This window comes from Carettochelys insculpta, chromosome 1 (assembly GCF_033958435.1).
Source record: "Carettochelys insculpta isolate YL-2023 chromosome 1, ASM3395843v1, whole genome shotgun sequence".
Taxonomy (NCBI): Eukaryota; Metazoa; Chordata; order Testudines; family Carettochelyidae; genus Carettochelys; species Carettochelys insculpta.
In genome coordinates, this window is record NC_134137.1 from 77,614,261 (window position 1) to 77,634,076 (window position 19,816).

General features: G+C 48.0%; 1 pseudogene; it reads left to right on the plus strand.

Moving 5' to 3' along the window:
• The first annotated feature begins 17,403 nt into the window (after nt 1–17,403).
• On the plus strand, nt 17,404–18,598 carry LOC142008080 (uncharacterized; annotated as a pseudogene).
• Nucleotides 18,599–19,816: the final 1,218 nt, after the last annotated feature.

Consider the following 19,816-nt stretch of genomic DNA (forward strand, 5'->3'; position numbering starts at 1 on the left):
TTTGGTTTTATCTTTGAAAAGCCATGGAAGACAGGAGAGATTGCAGAAAACTGGAAAGGGGTGATATGGTGTCCTTCTGCAAAAAGGGAAGTAAGAATAACCTAGGTAATTACAGACCAGTCAGCTTAATTTCTGCACTGAGAAAGATAATGGAGCAAATAAATAAGGAACCAATTGGAAAACATCTAGAAGATAATAAGATTATAAGTAACAGTCAGCTTGGATTTGTAACAAAGAAATAATGTCAAACAAACCTGATAGATTTTTTGATAAGATAACAAGCCTTGTGGGTAGAGGGGAAAAGCAGATGTGGTATATCTGGATTTTAGTAAAGCTTTTGGTATGGTCTCACATGAACTTCTCATTAGCATACTGAGGAAATACAACCTAGACGGAGTAACTATAAGATGGTTACATAACTTGTTGGGCAACCATTCTCAGAGGGTAGTTATCAATAGTTTATAATCATGCTGGAAGGCCATAAGGAGTGAGGTTCAGCAAAGAACAGTTCTGGTTCCTCTTCTGTTCAATATCTTCATCAATGATTTAGATAATGGCATAGAGAATACACACATAAAGTTTGCAGATGATGCCAAGCTGAGAGGGGCTGCAAGTATTTTTTGAGGAGAGGATTATAATTCAAAATGATTGGGATAAACTGGAGAAACTGTTTGAATAAGATGAAATCAAGTAAGGACAAATGCAAATTACTCCACTTAGGAACCCATAGACAAAATGGGAAATGACAGCCTAGGAAGGAGTACTGTGGAAAGAAATCTAGGGGTAATAGTGGACCACAGATAAATATGAGGAATTTTTGCACATTAAAACAACCAAACAAATATCATTCTGGAATGTCTTAGCAAGAGTGCTGTAAGTAAGAAAGAGAAATAATTTTTTGTGCTATTGTGTGCTGATCACGGTTTGTTTAGTCTGGAGAAAAGAAGGCCAGTAGGGGACTTGATGACAGTTTTCAAGCACCTAAAAGATTGTTTCAAGGAGGAGCAATAAAATTGTTGTCCTTAACCTCTGATGGTAGGACAAGAAAAGTTTTAGGTTGGACATTAGGAAAAGCTTCTTGAGGGTGTGTCTACACTAGCCCCCTGGTTTGAAATTGATTTCGAAAGGGGCCTCAATTTTGAAAGAGGCTGCAGAGCGTCTGCATGCACAACAGCCTCGTTCGCAATTGTTTTCGGAGAAAAGGAGCACAAATTTTGAAACTACTCTTCCCATCCGGGATCAGGAAGAGTGGCCCCTTTCAACACCAAATTTTGAAATAGGGCATGTGTAGACGCTCCTGGCCCACAATTTCGAAACTGCAGATCCGCCATGGTGGTGGCTCCAAGGAGTGCGGAGACACATTAGCAAGCCCATGTGGGGCTCTATGGTCCCTGGGCCAGCCCCTTAAAGCCACACGGCCCTGGAAACCCTGTGCAGGAAGCTAAGAGTGTGCCCAGGGCCTGAGGAGCACGAGCTCTGCCTGGCACATGCTCCAGCATTCCAGACAGACATGCCACACAGCTGATAAGCTGGATGGCGAGCCCCCCACACTCTGGGGACCCCCAGGAGGACCCCACCTCCCAGCCCAAGGGATCACCTGAGGAGAGCCAGGGCCAGAAAAGGAGGGGACCCTCCTGGACAGAGGCCAAGATAAAAAACCTCCTCAGCCTCTGTGCAGAGGAGGAGGCGCTTCTCTACCGCACAGGGCAGCCCTGCAATGCAGCTGCCTTAGAGCAGCTGTCACTGGGGCTGCAGAGGCAGGGACACCCCCAGCACGCGGCCACTCAGGTCCAATCAAAGATCGAGGATCTGAGGCAGGCCTATGGCTGGGCCAAGGATGACCACAGGTGATCGGGGGCTGGGGCTGGCCTGAGGTGTCCGCATTACCGGAATTGGAACGGCTCCTTGGCCCAAAGGACATCCCCAAGGTGTTGGTGGTGGTCAACACATGTGGGCCCAACACCGACTGGGAGATGGACCCGCACGAACAGCTGGGACCCTCAAGCCAGACCACACCTGCGGAGTCAGGGAGCGACTCAGTGGAGGGGGGCCACTCGTCATCACTGTCATCTCTGGTACCTCCAACCAGGCCCCCTTGAGGCCAGTGTCTCTGGATCTGTTCTCCAGAGCCATGGGTAGGTAACGAGTGGATTGGAGGGCCCAGCTGGGAGGGTGGGGGGGGGGCTATCCCATGGTCCCCTGCCCCGTACCAGACCCAGGTGCAGAGCCATCCAACACCCTCACCTGTGGACAGCACCCTGGCCCTCCTGACTGGGAAGGGATGTGGGGGCCAGGCTGCAGCCAGCAATCACCCCACAGATGAGGTCCAAGCAGGCACATAGGAGCCCCAAGGGGTGGTTGGCAGGGAAGGCACTACCTTGGGGGATGGTCCAGGGATGGCGGGGATGGTGCGGGTGGAGCCCCCAGGGCCGGGCCTGGGCAACAACACTGATGGGTATCGTCTCTTCCCCTTGTGTCTCCACAGCATCATCCTCTGAGGGCTGGACCACACCTGTGCCACCATACAACAGAGCTGGAGAACCCTCCTCCCCATCACCCAGGCTGCTGCCTGACTGGCACCAGAGGGCCCGACAGAGGTGGCAGAGGCCCATACTGCAGCAATCCAGGAGCAGACCGCGGTGCTCCGGGAGTGGCTGCAGATGGAGTGGGAGGACAGGGCCTGGTGGAGGGAGGCCCTCTAATGGTTGCCCCCCGCTGGTCCCTCCTGCCCTCCCACCATCCTTGTCCCCCTCCGCCACCCCCGAACCTACCCCTGCTGCCCCCAAACCCACTCCCACCACCCCTGAACTCACTGCCTTCATCCCACCCACTCTCACCCTATCCACCCGGCTCGCCCTGGGCTGCTGGCTGATTGCCAGTGTGAGCCAGGGGAATGATCTCCCTCCCCTCCTCCACAGTGCCCCGTCCTCCCTGCCTCACCCATCCCACCCTATCCCTTAGCCCCTGGCTGATCCTACCTCCCCGTCCTGCCAGCCCCCTCCTGGCCCTGACAGGGCCCCGCTCCTGCCGGGGGTCTTACCCCCCCCCACTCCTGTGGGGAACTAGGCCCACCCATGCCTGTGGCTCCAGCAATGGGAGTTGTGCCTCTGCCTCATTGTGTATAGTTTTCCCCTGTTCCCCTCCATATTTAGCTCCCATAGGAAGATGCCACATCATTTTTCCAGAGCTGTTTATTTACATTTATATTGTTGGCTCCCAGTTAATAAATGCTTTTTTGTGCACCCCAGTGTCCCCTGTGTGTGGGGCGGGTGCGTTGCAGGGTGGGTCTGAACCAAGTGCCAGGTGGAGGTCAGTGTGGTTCCCACTCTAAGGCCTCCCAGACACTAACCCCTTCTCAATGTGCCTGCTCATAGCTGGGGCTGCGTTCCTCAGCCCACACTTGCATGTAGAGCTTGTGCTTGCCCTCCACGATATTGTGCAGAGCACATCAGGCTGCAACCACCCTGGAAACGTTGGGCAGGCTGACATCCAGTTGTGCATTCAAGCATTGGAAATGCCCCTTGAGGCGTCCAAAGGCTTGCTCTACAGTGTTGTGGGCATGGTTCAGGTGGTAGTTAAGTGTCCTGGCTGGCAGTGGTGTGCCCAGTGTAGGGGTGCATCAGCCATGGCTGCAAAGGGCATGCCCCATCGGCCACTATACATAGTGGCATCGTTCTGTCCCTGTAGGCGTCCAGTGCTAGGGCAGTGCCTGTAGCTCCGGAGGGGACCGCAGCCCCACCGGCGGTCCTGGGAGGCCCAGCCCTTGGCTCAGGGCGGCATAGCAACAAAAAGGGTTACAACATAGGCCCAGCCCTTACTTCAGGGCAGGCAGCAGTTCACAGTTTACAGTACAAGCCCGGCCCAGCCCTCAGTTCAGGGCAGGCAGCAGTTCACAGTTTAGAGTACAAGCCAAGCCCAGCCCTCAGTTTGGGGCAGGGCAGCAGCACAAGGGTTTGGAGCACAAGCCCAGTAAGGGCTTGCCTCGTGAGGGAGGGGGGTAGGGTGTCGCAAGCCCTCCCACACCCTTGCGACCCGGCCCGGGGCCCTGTGGGTTGCTCACACACGACCACAGCAGTGGGGATCCAGGCCGCAACACATCGCCATGGGTTTGGGAGCAGCATTCCCCGGGCTACTTCCTACCTCTACCTCCACCGGGGAAGGTCCCAATCCATCTGTTCAGGGGGTCCCGCAGGGTCGGCCCCCTCCAGATTGTCTACCTTTGGGGGCTCCGGTCAGTCAGTCATGTCCACATCATTGGGTTAGTCTGGCAGCGGTAGCACGGTGGGCCCAAGGTGATCCTGGGTCTGGGGGCTGCAGGGGCCCATCAGAGCTCCGGGGCAGGCCGCTCCTGGGACCTCATGGTCGCTAGCCCTCGTCGGACTGGCACAGCCCGGGGTTTCCTCCAAGGAGGGGGATCTCCACCGGCGTGAGGGTCCTGGCAGGTCTGGGAAGTCCGGGTAGGTCCCCTGGGGCATCTGGATCAGCGGCTGGCCTGGCTGGTCTGGGCCGCTGGGGGCTTGCTTCTCTGGACCGGTCGGGCGGCAGCGGGCCCTCTGCCCCTGGCGCCGGGGAGCTCACGAAGGTGCTCCATCCCTGCCTGGAGGCCCAGGCTTTAATGGATCCCGAGCTCTGCCCTTGGCCCTTCTGGATCTAGGCCCCGCCCCCTGAGGGGCGGGCCACTGGTGTTCTGGCTCCGGGTCTGCCCACCAGGGCCTCTGTGCAGCCTCCTCTGCCTCTCAGTCAGCAGGAGGCCAAACCGGCTCACTACAGTCCCCCATGGAGAGCTCCCGGGCAGGGATGTAGGCATCCTCTGCCATGCCCCAGCCAGCAGTTGCATCGTACATGGGTGTCATGGGCTCGCCTGGACCAACCTATGCAAATGTCACAGAACCAGCCCCAAGCATCAATGAGCACTTGGAACACCACCGAGTGGCACTCCTTGTGGTTTATGTAGTGCCCCGCACTATGGTCCGGGGTGTGGATAGCAATGTGGGTGCCATCAAGTGAGCCAAAGCAGTTCAGAAAACTGAGGGCTGCAAATCCTGCCAGGGTGTTGTCCAAGTCACCGAGGCAGGTGGCCCTTTGCAGGATGACGTGATTGATGGCCTGGACCACCTGTAGGAGGGGGACACCAACATGTGGGGCCTGCGCATCAGGGAGCCCCCCTTCCCCCTCCTCCTTCCACTGCAGGCCCCCCACGCAGAGGCCTCTCTGCACCCTCCCAGTTCCCGGGGTGGGTGTGGGACCCTTGTTTGCCTGACCTCCAGGAGGATGGCTCCAAAGGTTGCCTTGCCCACCCTGAATTGATGTCCCACTGAACAGTGGCTGTCCAGGGTGGTGAGCTTCCAGAGGGTGATCCCCACATACTTCTCGACTGGGAGCGCAGGCCGCATGTGGGTGTCCACATGCTGCAGAACAGGTTTGAGCCATTAACACAGCTCCAGGAATGTTTGCTTTGTCATCCTAAAGTTCTCCAGCTACCTTTCATCATCCCACTGGCCCAGTACTAGCGTCTCCCACCAGTCCCCACTGCTGGGGTGGCTCCAGATGCACCGTGGGGGACGGAGAATGGGGAGCAGCAGTTGCCCTGTTGCCAGGGCCTGCAGGACCCCGTGGGGGGAGGAGGTGGGCCCCAGGGCAACCACCAGGCCCAGGATGGCAATCATCACCTGGGTCCTGGTGGGGGTGGGGGCATCCACCTCAGGCAGCTGCTGTTGCTTCATTCTCCCTCCTTTCTTGGAGCACAGTCCACGCAGTGCTGTGTACAGCTCTGTGGTGTTCTGTGTGTGCAGGGTGGGTGTGCAGGGTGTTTGGGAGGGGCCCTTTAAGGTGGCTGCTGGCTGTGGGACCCAGAAGGTCTTGTCAGCCATGCGACCCTGTGTGTGATGTTTCCTAGCTGCTTATTTTGAAAAAGCCCGTGTTCTTGTGTGGATGTGCCCTTTCGACGAATGCGGGGGGAGGGGGGGTTCTTTCAAAATACTGGATCGGTACATCAATCTGTTTCGTGTGTGTAGCTGCGCTATTTTGAAATCCCTAATTTTGCTTTTGCTTTTCAGTGTTCCCCCTTTTGAAGTTTCTTTGCTTCATGCACAATTTAATTGTCTGGGTCATTAAGCACTGGAATAAATTGCCTAGGAAAGCTGTGGAATCTCTTTGGAGAATTTTAAGAACAGATTAGACAAGTATCTTTCAGGGATGGAATAGATCAGGGTGGTCAATAATATTTGCAGGGGATCTACTCCAAAAATTTGGTGAATGGTCACAGGTAGTGCTTTTCTACTACATAAATTACCCCTTACTGCAGGTGACATTTGAGAAAGAGAGCAGACCTATAATTAAGGTTACTAACAAGTACTACAGGGAAACTCCTCCTATGGAATAAGACTACATGCTGAAACTAGTTAAGACTGGCAGCTTAGTTGCCCTTTTGTTTTTCTTTTTGTCTTCTTTTGAACTGAGATTGGTGGAGGGGAGATAATTCAAAGGCCACCTTTAGGGCCAGAAGCAGTTCACCCTGTAAGGGTCCTGTGTCAAAGACTAGTGGAGTGAGTGGTGTGGGCTCGACTCCCCTACCAACTGCTCCTACTATGAGTCACATAAACCTCTTGCCCACCTAACTGTTCCTCTGATTAACAGGGATGGGATTGCAATATATAATCACAGGGAAAGGGTTCTAAGGATGACAACTACTAGAGTCACGAAAGCCTCTATTACATATGCAGACTTAACAGATGTCCTAGGCATATTAGTAGTGTTCACTTATTCTAACTGGTAGTGTAGCATTGGTTGAGGGACCAACCGTGGTTTCAACTGTTCTGGTGCCATCTGAGGTACTTTTCTCCAAAAAGCTTCAGGAATGGCAGCTGCACTGATTTGCAAATCCTCTGTGCTTCATCACAAGAATTGTACTTAAGATTTTTCTCTTAGCACTTCCTACAAAGGACCTCCACAACCTTTCCTCCTCATCCGTCAGTTATTTATCATATCATATCATATCATATCATATCATATCATATCACTTTAATATGATGCCAAACCTGGCTAAACTAGAGTGAGTTAGGCTAGTCACCTACGAATAACCTTGTAAAAAACACCTCATTCAGTATAAAAACTTAACCAGTGTACCATTCCAGTGAAAGTGAGCACTACCAACAGCTCATGGCCCTAGTCAAAGCATGTGAAGGTGAGGATCCTGGAAAGTTTCTCGCTGAAAGTCATTTATTAGCGTGTGAGTACAATGCTTCTAACATCATAATCTTGAAGATCATAAAGGAGATGAACAGCACTAGATTTGAAATACTGGGTATCAGTGAGAGCAGACTAATAGTTGCTGGTAAGAAGCCCTTCAAGCAAGAAAAGTAACATCAGATATACTAAAATCATAATGACAAGAAATACTCAGAGGGACTAGCACTCATTATGACAGAATCTGCTGAAAAATCACTCATCAGTTGGGAATTTATTAGCCAATTCATCATAAGCACTACACTACAAGCCCGATTCCTAAATATGTCACTCATACAGTGCTGTGCTCCAACAGGGGAACATAGCAATGAGGATAAATATTGCTTTGCTTCCACAATTGCCTCCAAAGTGTGATTGACAGAATATTTAAACATAACTTACTCTTTGTGATGGGTGAATTTAATGTTGAAGTAGTATGTGACAACCAAGGAATGGAAGAAGAAACTGGGAAACATGAATTGGGAACCATCAACAAAAAGAAACATGGAATGCATAAGATGGAGGAAAAATTAATCACAACTACATCATCACAAGGGTCAAGTCATCAGTCCAAGATATACAGGTGTATTGAGCAGAAATTAGCAGCAACCACAGTCTTAGGGTTGGAAAACTGAAATTAAATTTGAGATATTAATATTAGACAGAAAATCAACAGTATAACACTGAAAATAAAAGAGGACTGTAGAAAAATGCCAACTAGAACTAAGGAATAGATTTAAGGTACTTCCAAAGGCAAAGACTGGACCTAAAATAAATTGAAGAAGTGCTCAGACATGATATAAAGCTGGATCAATCACAGTAGAGTACCAACATAGACATAGCAAGAATTAGGTGAGCAAAGAGACGTGACATTTCATTGAGGAAAAGAATACTCAGAATTGCTAAGACCAATAAACTACTGGGAAAAAATACAAAGGACAAAAAATATTAGAATGAAGAACAGCATGGAAAAATAGATAAGAGACATGATAAAGACCTAGCATCAATAGTGAAATCTGATTTTACCATAGAAACCACAGAGCTGTTTACCTAGTGCCTAAAACCATGTATAGAAAATTCTAAATACGACTAAAGGTAATAAACATAAATGTGCAAATGTGCTTACACCTTAGGTATGATGAGAAAGAGATTAGCAAGATATTTCAGAGAAATCCTCAAAAGGCCTAATCGCACCTCAGCACCAGATGTTGAAGAAAAATATGTACCTGATCAAAATGACATTACAATTTGCCCAAAAGAGAGGTCAGAAATTTTGGCTTCAGTCAAAATCTAAAAGAATATCTCATTAGTGGTACAGAATCATATTAGACCCTTGCCTGACCAATGACAATTCTGAGGGATTGTCAAAATATCCCAAAGGTATAATCTTTATAATCTTTAAAAAGCCAGAAATGACCCTTTAGTAAGGAAAGATTTATATACAGTGTGGAGAAGACTAAGAGGGGACATGACAGTCATCTTGAAGTATATTAAATGTTTCTACAAGACAAATGAAACATTGTCCTTCTTGACCTGTAAGAATAGGGTAAGAAGCAATGAAGCAATGGGCTTCAACTGGAGCAAGAGACTTTTCTCTGAATATTAGGAAAATGCTCCCAAGTTACAGGGTAGTAAACCTGGGGACAAATTGATAAGGAAGGTCATGGAATCTTACCTAGTCCTGCCTTTAGTGTACAAGACTGCATTAGATGAGCTATTGAGGTTTCTTCTAGTTTACACTGCTATGTTTCAAAAATTCTAAACTTACAGTTTCCTTTCAAGAGCCATCATTTAGTCATTTTTAATGAATATAATGTGTGCCATGTTCATTTTAAGTGTGTGTATACACACACACACACACACACACACACACACACATATATGTTTAATTGGTTACATCCAAAGTCAGGAGCTCAGTATAGCAAACAATAAACTTTGAAGGAAACTCTTCATTCAGATCCATTTACATCTCTGCACATCTTAAATAGATACAGAATGTGTTTAAAAAAATGTTTCTTTAAAGTTAACTCAATGAATTTTCTTTGTGGCCGCCATGATTACAAGAATTTTGTGCATTAATGTGGGTACTGACAGAATGAAAGGGAAAGGTGATTTAATAAAGTAGAAGCCTGCAATAGCAATCTAATAAAAAGAATTGGAAAGAGAATGCTGATTTTTCATAATAAAGCTGTGCAAATCAAACTAGTAGCTAAAATCAATAAGCACAATAAACATTAAAGCACAATTCATAAAAGTGTACAAATGTATATCTGGCTGGGCTATTTTGTCTCTTATAGCTATTCACGATGCATAATATTATAACATTTTGTGCATGTGGGGGAGAGGATTCACACTGACTTTTATGAGAGTTGCACAGACCCATCAAAAGCATGATGAGGGCAATCTCATAAAATAAAGGGCCAGATTACACCACTCTTATGAACTACATAATGTGAATAAAGTGTTTTACACTACCTTTCAGCTCATTTTTGGCCAAATTCTGGTCTCAGTTATACGCCTGTTAATGAAGAGTAATTCTATCTGCATCAATGCCTGAATAAATAGTCTTCCCATACCCATAAATAACTATCAAAGCAACATGTAAACATACCATAAATACTGTGATAGATTTGGTGATTTACTAAGCTATCTTGGGTAAAACTTATGAAATTAAGTCAATACCTTTGGCATACATTGCACTTAATACATTGCTCCCTGGCTGTGTCTACACTAAAAACAAACTTCAAAGTAAACTTCAGAGTAGGTGGCTACTTTGAAGTAATCTGCAGACCATCTACACAAACTTACTTCAAAGTTAACTTTGAGGTAAAGGGAGGCTAACTTCAAAGTCACTACTCCATTCCTGGGAATGGAATAGTGCCTTACTTTGAAGTTTAACTTCAAAGTAGGATGGGTGTAGACATTCTGCACTCACTACTTCAAAGTAAAGGGTCTGCCCAGGTACCCCCCAATGCCCCGAGGATGGAGGCAGGTCTAGCCAGTCCAGGAATGGCTCTATGGTCCCTGCTGGCTGCCTAAGAAGAAGCAGCTTCCCGGCAACCCCAGGAAGGAAGGTGAGAGTGATACAAGAAGGGGCAGCATGACCTCCCACTCGGACTGCCCCTGCTCAATACACCACCCACTCTCCACACCCCCTAGCCACCATAGCAGCATGCCAGGACCACCCTGCCTCCCCCAGCTGCCCTGGATTATGAGTCTGAGGTCTTGCAGCACCCAGGCAAGGGCTGTGCCACGAAGGGACCCTCCTGGCCCAAGGTGGAGCTGAAGGACCTCCTCACTCTGTGGGGGAAGGAGGACCTTAGGCAAACTGGTGCCAGACAGAGAAATACAGAGGTATTTGACTGTCTGGCCAATGGGCTTGCCACCAGAGGCCCCCCCATCCACATCAAGGACAGCATCCAGATGAAGGTCAAGGAGCTAAGGCAGGCATACATCAAGCAGTGGGCAAAGCCTGGAAGCCCACTGCTGGGAGCTACACAGGCTCCTGGGGCACAGGGAGGTGGCTGCCCCAGAGTACCTCGTGGACACTGCCAGTCCCCGCCCTGTGGACAGCAGCAAGGAGGCAGGCCCCTCTAGCACCACCTGCCCCCCTCAACATCTACTCAACCTCTATTTCAAAATAATTGCAAAATAGCTGTTGGCTTAGTTTGAAATTGCTAAACCTCATTCTAAGAGGAGTAGCACCTATTTCGAAATAGTTATTTGATGGCGGATCCAGTGGAGGAGGTGTCATCTCATTCCTCCGGGCTGCACCACTGGTACTTGGGAGTAGGGGTGCAGTGGGCAGGGGGTTTCACAGACTGGATTGGAGGGTGTGTGGAAAGCTGCAGCCCGGGGCCGTGTTGGGAGCCCGGGTAGGGGCCAGCAGAGCGGGGACACCAGCCACCCTGGGTTTGGGACCCAGCACTCACGGGACATTTTCATGGCCCCTTCTGTATCCACAGGTCCATTGTCAGGCAGCTGCCACAGGTCTTTGAAGCAAGCCACAGCTTCAGGGGCCAGCAGGCTTCCTCATCATGCCAGCCTGCATCCCCCCACAGCCACTTCTGGGCCTCATGGAGACAATGCTGGAGGGATGAGGAAGCAGCCACCAATTGGGTGGTTATGTGGGAGACAACTGGGGTGCTCTGGGACTGGTTGGTTATGGACCAAGACGTGGGGGTCTGGCTGTTCAGCAACTTGGACGCCATGGGCCAGGCTTTGGCCTCCTGCCTTGCCCAGCCTCCTATGCCCAACCTCCTACGCTTTTGGTAGCCAAGCCCACAGCTGTCTCACCCCCCAGAGCTACCTCTCCAGCAGCCTGAAGGCACCCTCCATGAAGAAACCCACTGCGTGGTGGATCTGTCTCCAGCCACCTGCATTGAGCTGGCTCAGTGGCTCCTGGATGGGGTTGGCGTACGTGGCCCAGCTCCAGTGGCCCTCCCCACACACCCACTGGAGGCTGAGCCTGTGGCACACACACCTACCTCCCCATGGTCCCAGCCCCATTGCAGCCCCGCAGGGGGTCCCAGACTTGGGGTGGAAGAGGCAGCCATGGCCACCGCAGCTCCTGACCCCCAAACCTCTGGGCAGCTTAGCCTTCTCCCATCCCAGCCCCACTCCCAGTTTAGGCTCCCTGCCTAGCACCCCCCAGTTTGGTTTCCCCACCCAGCTCCCTGCCTCCCCTCTGTGGACCATTACCCACATAAATTGTAAATAGTTAAACATATTCTTTTTCTGTTTTCCAATTACCTTTACTCCCCAAAGTGAAGTTTATTTATCCCACTCTAACCCTGTGTCCCTGGTGAGGGGGAGAGTGGTGAGGGGGAGAGTAGGAGCGGTTTGTTTTGTGGGAGAGAAAGAAGGGTAGGGGAATGGAGGGGCTGTGGTGTGGAGTGTGACTGGGAGGGTCAGGGAAGATCCTGGGAGAAGGCCTGGCACAAGTCCTCCCAGTCCTGACCCCATCCCTCTGGCCTCATGGCATGGGGCAGCAGGTGGCTGTGCATAGCTGGCCCCCGGCTACATGTGCCAGCCTTGGATAAAGGGCTCCCACCATCCCTTCACAAGACTGTGGAGGGCACAGCAGGTGGTGGAGACCAAGGGGATGTTTGAGAGGCTAACACTCAGCCTGGGAAGGAGGCTGTGAAACCTCCCTTCAGTCTCCCAAACATCCACTCTATTGTGTCCCTGGTGTGGTTGAGGCAACCATTGAAGATGTCCTGGGCCAGCGTAGTGCATCCCTTAAGAGCCATGGGTGTAGTGGGTAAGTGGCATCAGCCACAATGTAGGGTGGCTTTGTGATGTTCCTGAGTGGGAGCACCCCTGGGGGGACATACATGCCCTCCTGCATCTGGAGTCCCAGCCACAAATTCTGGAACAACTAGCTGTCATGGGCCTTGCCCAGCTACCCCATGCACACATCCAGGAAACAGCCCCTATTGTCCACCAGGGCCTGGAGTACCACTGAGTGGTACCCCTTCTTGTTAATGTAGGCACCCCTGCTGTGGTCTGGAGACCAGATTGCCACATGCATTGCATCCAGTAGGCAACTTCAAAGTTATTTTGCAGTGTAGACATAGCCTCTGTGTGTTATCGTGGCATTCCATCCCTGGTGCAGGAAGGGATAATACATGGTTTTCTACCATTATCAACCTTTAAAGCCATCATCTTAAGGGATAAGGATATACTAATTCAAACTGCATTGTCCAGGGACCAACAGACAATGAATTTTTTAAAAATATTTTTAGATAATATCCTAGTTATAAACTGTCTCAGAGCATTCATTCAGATCAAGAAAATGAAAAGGATGTATGTTCCCGCAGGGTTCTTAAATATTGTGATAATACTGGAATGACTTAGCCTACTGAGGCCTCATAAGATGGCATGTTTTCTTCTTTTTCCTTTTCTTTCCTGACTTGGAGCATCGACAAACCTGTGACCATAAAGGAAAGCCTTGTGTTGTGGAGGGAAAAGTCTGAAGCATTCCTACCATCCTAATCCATGTATGATCGTGTTAATTCTGATAAACTCATTAGCATGTGTGTAGATTCCTTTATTTTTAATCTGTATTTTTTTCTGTTTGAGAATAAAGTAGCCTTGCACAGGAATTGCTGTACGGTACCTTATAACTCTGTCAAGTACATGTTAGTCTCTGGAACAAATGAACTAACAAAAACCCAAAAGAATACCCTTGAAGAAGCTGTCTGTGCTGGGAAATACAATATGAAGGCAGAGAACTCTTCATTTTGGAAATACACTGGTCAGAAGGGAGAAAGAAATGGGTCTTAACCCAGAAAGATCATAGCTGGGGAGAAGGAAACTGAGGGGGTACACCTGCTGACTCGCTGTGGGGAATACAAGTGTAGCTGCCATTTACTATGATATGTGCCAACCAGAGAAAGGAAATTCAAGAGTTTTATTATGCGAAAATCCCCTACCAGAGAGCATTATTCTGAACATACATAAATTGGTGTAAAACAGGAGTAAAGCCACTGAATTCAATGGAGCCACTCTAGTATGTTATCAGTGTTTGACCAAAATTATCAAACCCTGACGTGTGCTGATGGCTTGTTCATAGTTTCACTTCACTGCTCACACAATAACTTTGATTTACAAAAAATATTCTTATCTCCTATTTGTTTACTTTTTATCAATTCTTGCATAAAGACAGACATCGTTATTGTGAAGATGTTATTTTTAATAAGAATAAATTCGCGTATATTAAACTGTGCAAAGAAAGATGAGATGTTCCTTCTTTAATGGCTTCTGATCTCCAAGTACTCAGCCCTTCTATTAGAAACACAGATATTTTTCCAGGTCTTCTCTAATCTGGGGGACAGGACCAAGACAGTCAATCTTAGTGAAGAGGTAGGTGTCCAAGCAATCTAGAAACTCACCTGGAGATATAACCTTTCATGTTAAAATATATCTCAAGATTTCTATTTAAACCTTTGCCTTATGAAATATCTTTCTGCGGGAACACAAAAGACCAAAAGGCAAATTAAAAAATTAAAGTTTATTTTTTATGTAAGAAGACCTGTAATGCCATATTATCTGTTTAGAGAAGATTAATCATTCGGTAAAGATAAATTTGTCTTTTTCTTTCAAATGGGATCAATGTGGTTCCTTTCTGTGTCTGTACTGTTCCCAGAAACACACAATTTTTGATGAACGTGGCCTGAGGTCTCCAGGTCAAGCACAATATTATGAAATGGTAATCATCTTCAACTAATAGAGAATCATTACATTTAGTTGTCATATGAGCAATCTATATATATTTCCCTCTTTAAGAGATACCTTTTGTTATATTCGTATATGTCTTTTTCTGGAGCATAAAGTAGACTCTTATCTCCTATGACATCCCCTATGATTGATCTTTTGTAGCTACAGACATTTGAGTAGTAGTGGCCCTTAATTTTTTCCACTTTTAGTAATCACCGTACACGACATCTGTGCATATTTCTTTATGTTATATAAAGCATGCACTATTGGAAATTTAGAAACACCAAGAGAAGACTTTTGGTTCAATTTCAAATAAATATTGTGTTCCATTGTCAAATAAGAGTTATAAATATATATTCAGATTTAAGTGGGTGCACTAAGAGTAGAACTTTAATGACACTGTAAGCGAAAGATATAACTTATTATACGTATTCTGGTCCTAAATAAGGTAGCTAGCATGCCATAGTATGGCAGATGGAAATACCAGGATAACATTGTTGAAGGGAGCAAACAAGAAAAAAGCTACTTAAAAATAAAACATCAGAATTAGAAATCTTTCAGATGATGTATAGCACTTGGAGTATAGTGGCGGCTGCTTTGATTTTTTTAAAGCAGTTATGAGATTCAGTTTCTGAAGCAGCTTTGTTTGATAAGATTTGGAAATTCCAGAGGGCTGTTGACTTATCGGTGGAACACAGCTTATCATGTAAATGTGATGCATGCAAATTTCAAATGATAAGAGACAGACACATTTGTAATCTCAGTGAAAGAGACAGTCACTAGGTGAGATGAGAACCCTCTGAAACTTTATTCTGTTTATTGACTCTCAACAGCCATAGAGAAATATGAATAAACTAAGCAGGATTTTGAAGAAAATTTAAAAAAAAAAAGATTCAAGATATTGCATTCTTTCTAGAGGGACCGTTCCTCATACTGACTACCAGTCTATCATTGATTGAAGTGAACCATTTTGCTCTGTGTATACGGTGTAGCATCCTTTTCAGTCTCTTCACCTTACTGCCTCTCACTTTCTCACCAAACCCCAGTCCATCCCACAGCAGCAAGAAGATGGCTCCAATCTTATAGCTTGTAAGAGATGCACATGTAGGTGTGAATTCTCAAAAATGCTTTCTGATTTTGGATGGTGAATTTGAAGCACCTAATTGAGTTTCACAAGTACTAAAAACCTACTGTATGTCACTGTGAATTGGCGATGCTTCAACACCTCCAAAACTCTGGTCTAACATTTCTTGTGATGGGCTCCCAAAAGCTGAGGCGGGGAACTGGAAGGTGTTTTTTTTTTTTTTTTAAACTTTGACCATTGCTTTTGAGACTCTTTAGTACACACTTTAAAACAGGTATTTATACAGCTCCCTTAATGGTTGTGCTCTGTGAGGGCTGCATTCAACTGCGCTTCTTTTATTTTCCTTGCAGCTGTTAGGGAAATCAATTACAGATGATTTAGGAACCCTCTTTTCAGTTTTGAGCCTGAATGTTACAACTGGCTTCTAATTTCAAACTCATTGGCTATGTCTACATTACAGAGATCTTTTGAAAGAAGCCTTTCAGGAAGATTTCTGAAAGAACTTCTTTCAAAAGAGTGCATCTACACACAAAAAAGCAGATTGAAAGAGTTATCTGCTCTTTTGAAAGAGTGCATCCACACAACCCTCACTCTTTCAAAAGAATGGGCCAAGGATCAAGAAATCAACTGCCACAGAATCATAGAACATTAGAACTGGAAGGAACATCAAGAGGTCATCGAGTCCAGTCCCCTGTCCTCATGGCAGGACCAAGCACTGTTGGACCATCTTTAATAGATGTCCATCTAACCTGGTCTTAAATATCTCCAGTGATGGAGATTCCACAACCTCTGTAGGCAATTTATCCTGGTGTTTAACCACTCTGACAGTTAGGAAGATTTTCCTAATGTCCAACCTAAACCTCCCTTGTGGCAGTTTTATTTTACCCACAAAAGCTCATGACCTAAGAATTTGTTATTCTCTGAGGTGCCACAGGGCTGCTTACTGTTTGTGAAGCTGCTGACTAACACAGCTACCCTCTGAGACTATGAGCTTACCTTGTATCAGACTTTGTACAGTATAAAATGGATATATCTGGGTTCAGGTCCATTGGGGCTGTGGATTTGGGTGCTGAGGCAAGTCCCTGGGGCTGAGCTGAGTCTTCCCAGAGCTGAGGTGATCTCAGCATCTGTATTACACTGCAAAGGGCTGTGACCCCATCTTTGTCAGTGCAGGAGGAGGCTGGAGGGGCTGATGGACCCCCAGGAGGGTGGGAAGGTGGGCTCAGTGGTGTTTCACCACATCAAATGACAGTACCAAGGGGGTTCTCTGTGACTGCACCTGTCACCCCCTACCCTGGGTGACAAGCTTATTCAATGCATTTGAAAATGGGACCACAGGCTAACGAAGGGGATAGGACCATCTGATTAGCACGACTCATGGAGCAAAGAACAAGTAGCACAGGGGTGCTATCTTCAGGCAGCAACATCGGGAATTTCAGCATGTGGGTGCCAGAGAGTGAAGGGCAGGTTCTAGGCTTTGGAGCAGCTAGTGCAGCTCTGGGGAATTTAGCACTAGTGGGAGCTACAGGCAAACAGAAGCCACGGGGCTGGGTGGGAGCCCCCAAGCAACATAGAGGATGCAGATGGGTTTGAGGCAGAGGCAGCAATGGATAGTGCAGGGCCTGGGGAATCCAACAGTGGCTGTGGGCAGCAGTCCTGAGGACCTGGTGGCTTCAGGTTCCCATTGAATGAGTGAACCTGTTTCTAAAAGGCAGCACTGGGCTGTAAACCCTGGGGCAGTGAGGAGGGACCAGCCAGGGGCCACGATCCTTAGGACGGCCCTGTGAGTGGCATCTTGGCACTACGTCCATGGGTATTTGTGCAACCCTTGCCCTTTTTCCTCACTCATACCCCCTTGCTTTGCCAGTGCAGAGATGGAGAATTTCGACTACAACATCCAGTGGAATGACTGGGACTGGGCGGAGTTCTACTTGGTTTCAGAACAGTACAACTTAATCCCAGCTACCCTGGCCAGAGCGGATGAGCAGTGCTTCAGTGACAATGACCCAGGGAACAGCAAGGATAGCAGCCACTGCCTCACCAGGCTGATCACAGTCAGGGCAGGGGACGCACCAACTCCTGGGACAGGACACTGCCCCCTACATGGTGTCCCCAGACACAGCTCCTCACTGTGGCCTCTGCTGGGGCACCTGGTCCTGAAGGAGGTTCTCTGGAGCAGTGAGGATTAAATGGACTGGGGTTTCTGTGTGAAGGCAAGAAGCTTGTAGCCCTTCAGCAGACTCTGCTGAGGCTCGACACCTCAGGCAGGAGGGTGCCCTGCTTCTCAGGAGCTACCCATGCTGTGAAGAAGCCACTTCTGCCCCAGGACAGCCCCCACAAGAAATTGGGCCAGGCTGCAGAATGTGCAATGGCCACCTCATTCACTGTACAAGCAGGAGTGGATCTGCCATATGGAGCTCCACAGGAGGGGTAACAGCTGACAGTCAGCTCAGAGAAGGCAGAACGTGAAAGGCCAGTTCACATGATGGGTGTGAGCCTCACAGCATGGGCTGCTTCCGAGGAGCTGCAGAGGCCAGTGGGAGTGCAGGCTGACTGGTTAGAAGTCAGGCTTTGTGACCCAAACAGTGACCTTTCCCAGAATCCAGCTGCATACCCCTGCAGCCAATGTGTTCCAGAATACAAAGGGAGAGACATCCTGCTGTGGAGACTTCAGGGGAGTGCTGGAGTCTAGCACAAGCCCGGATTGCTCTGGGTTCCCCGGTTGCCTCTCCACATGTCATGCAGCCTGTGCACCAAGGGGAGAGCTGAGAGCACAACGGAACAGCTGAGGTGACACTGTCAGGGACTGTGGCACTGGAAAGTTCCACTCCAGCTCTGGGGTTTTTAACCCCTTCTGCACTACTGCATGAAAGCAAAGGGGATGGAACAGCAGCCAAACTGGCTGCTAGGGGACTGGAGGGAGAGAATGAAGCTCAGCAGTGTTGTATCTTGGCCTGTGATATGCTGGGGGATGAGGGCCAAGGGTCAGTCCTGGGAGCCCAAGCAGTCAGCACTCCGAGCAGCAAGGGGGTGGAAGCTCCGTCAATGAAGCCTTTCCCAGGGGATTGAGGACTGCTCTTCTGAAAGAAGGGCCCTGTGCAGCGTCTACATGTTTTCTTTCGAGAGAAGGTGTTCTTCCTGAAACGGGAGTGGAAGAGCACTTTTGAAAGGAGTGCTGCATTCTTCTGATTTCCTTGTGAAGGAACAATTTATGCATGTAAATGCTCAAAGGGATCTTTCAAAAGAGCCCCCTTCTTTTGAAAAATCTTTTGAAAGAATTTGCTAGTATAGACACAGCCATGATGTTTGAAAGTCAATAGCAGCTAATAGCGCATTCAGTGTCCTTAAAAGTTCTGTTCATTCCAGGCGATGGTTAGATCCTGTGTTTAAATGCCCCTGTTTTTAAAAGAAGGATGTCTTTAGAATCTTTCAGACTTGTGGACGTTTTTGTTAAAGGTTTCCAGTACATGAGTAACAGTATAGAAGCTAAACAAGTTCTTATTTATGCTATGCCTGCATGGAGGGGAGCATGAAGAATTCGACTGCCCCCAGGCCCGTTGTTTCAAAGGTGCCCAGAGCTCCAGCTGTCACCACAAAAGCGATGGCCAGACTAGAGCTCTGGGCCCCTTTGTATTGCCAAGGCAGCACTGCTGCATATGGCTGGTCAGGTGAGGTGGGGGCAGCACTGCGGCCTGGGCAGAGCTGACGGCCAAATGCTCTAGGCCCCTCTCCTTCATGGGAGTGGAGCCAGGCCCCTCTCCCACCTTGCCCTGGAGTCCATTGCAGCTGTCAACACTGCTTTGTGTACCCCAATCAAAAGAAAAGTAAAGGGATTGTCTCAGAAAATGTGAGAACAATTTTCCCTGCAAGCTTATGTTTCTCATACAGTGCACGACAAACCTAGTTGTTAATAATGCAACTGTTTTTATTTGGAATTGCAGGAGATATTGTCTTGGTGAAACCACTTAAGGATTTAAATCTGTGTTAATGGAGTGAGGCATAGAAATTTGGATTCTAGTGTCAGACAGACCCACACATGTAAGTAGGGTTGTTTAGCTAGACCATTTGTGTGTGGCTCTGTGTACAGTGAGGCCAGATATATTTTATTTTCTTGATCAAGTTTCAGAGACCCCCATAGTGGTGTGGGCTCCAATCCTTTATCCATGAATAATTCAAGTAAAAGGAGAGATTTATAGACTGCTGCACAATGTTTCAAACAGGATGTACATAATCTTTAAAAGCTCTTTGTAGAGTTTCCTCTTTCTGTAGAAAAAAATGAACTGCAAA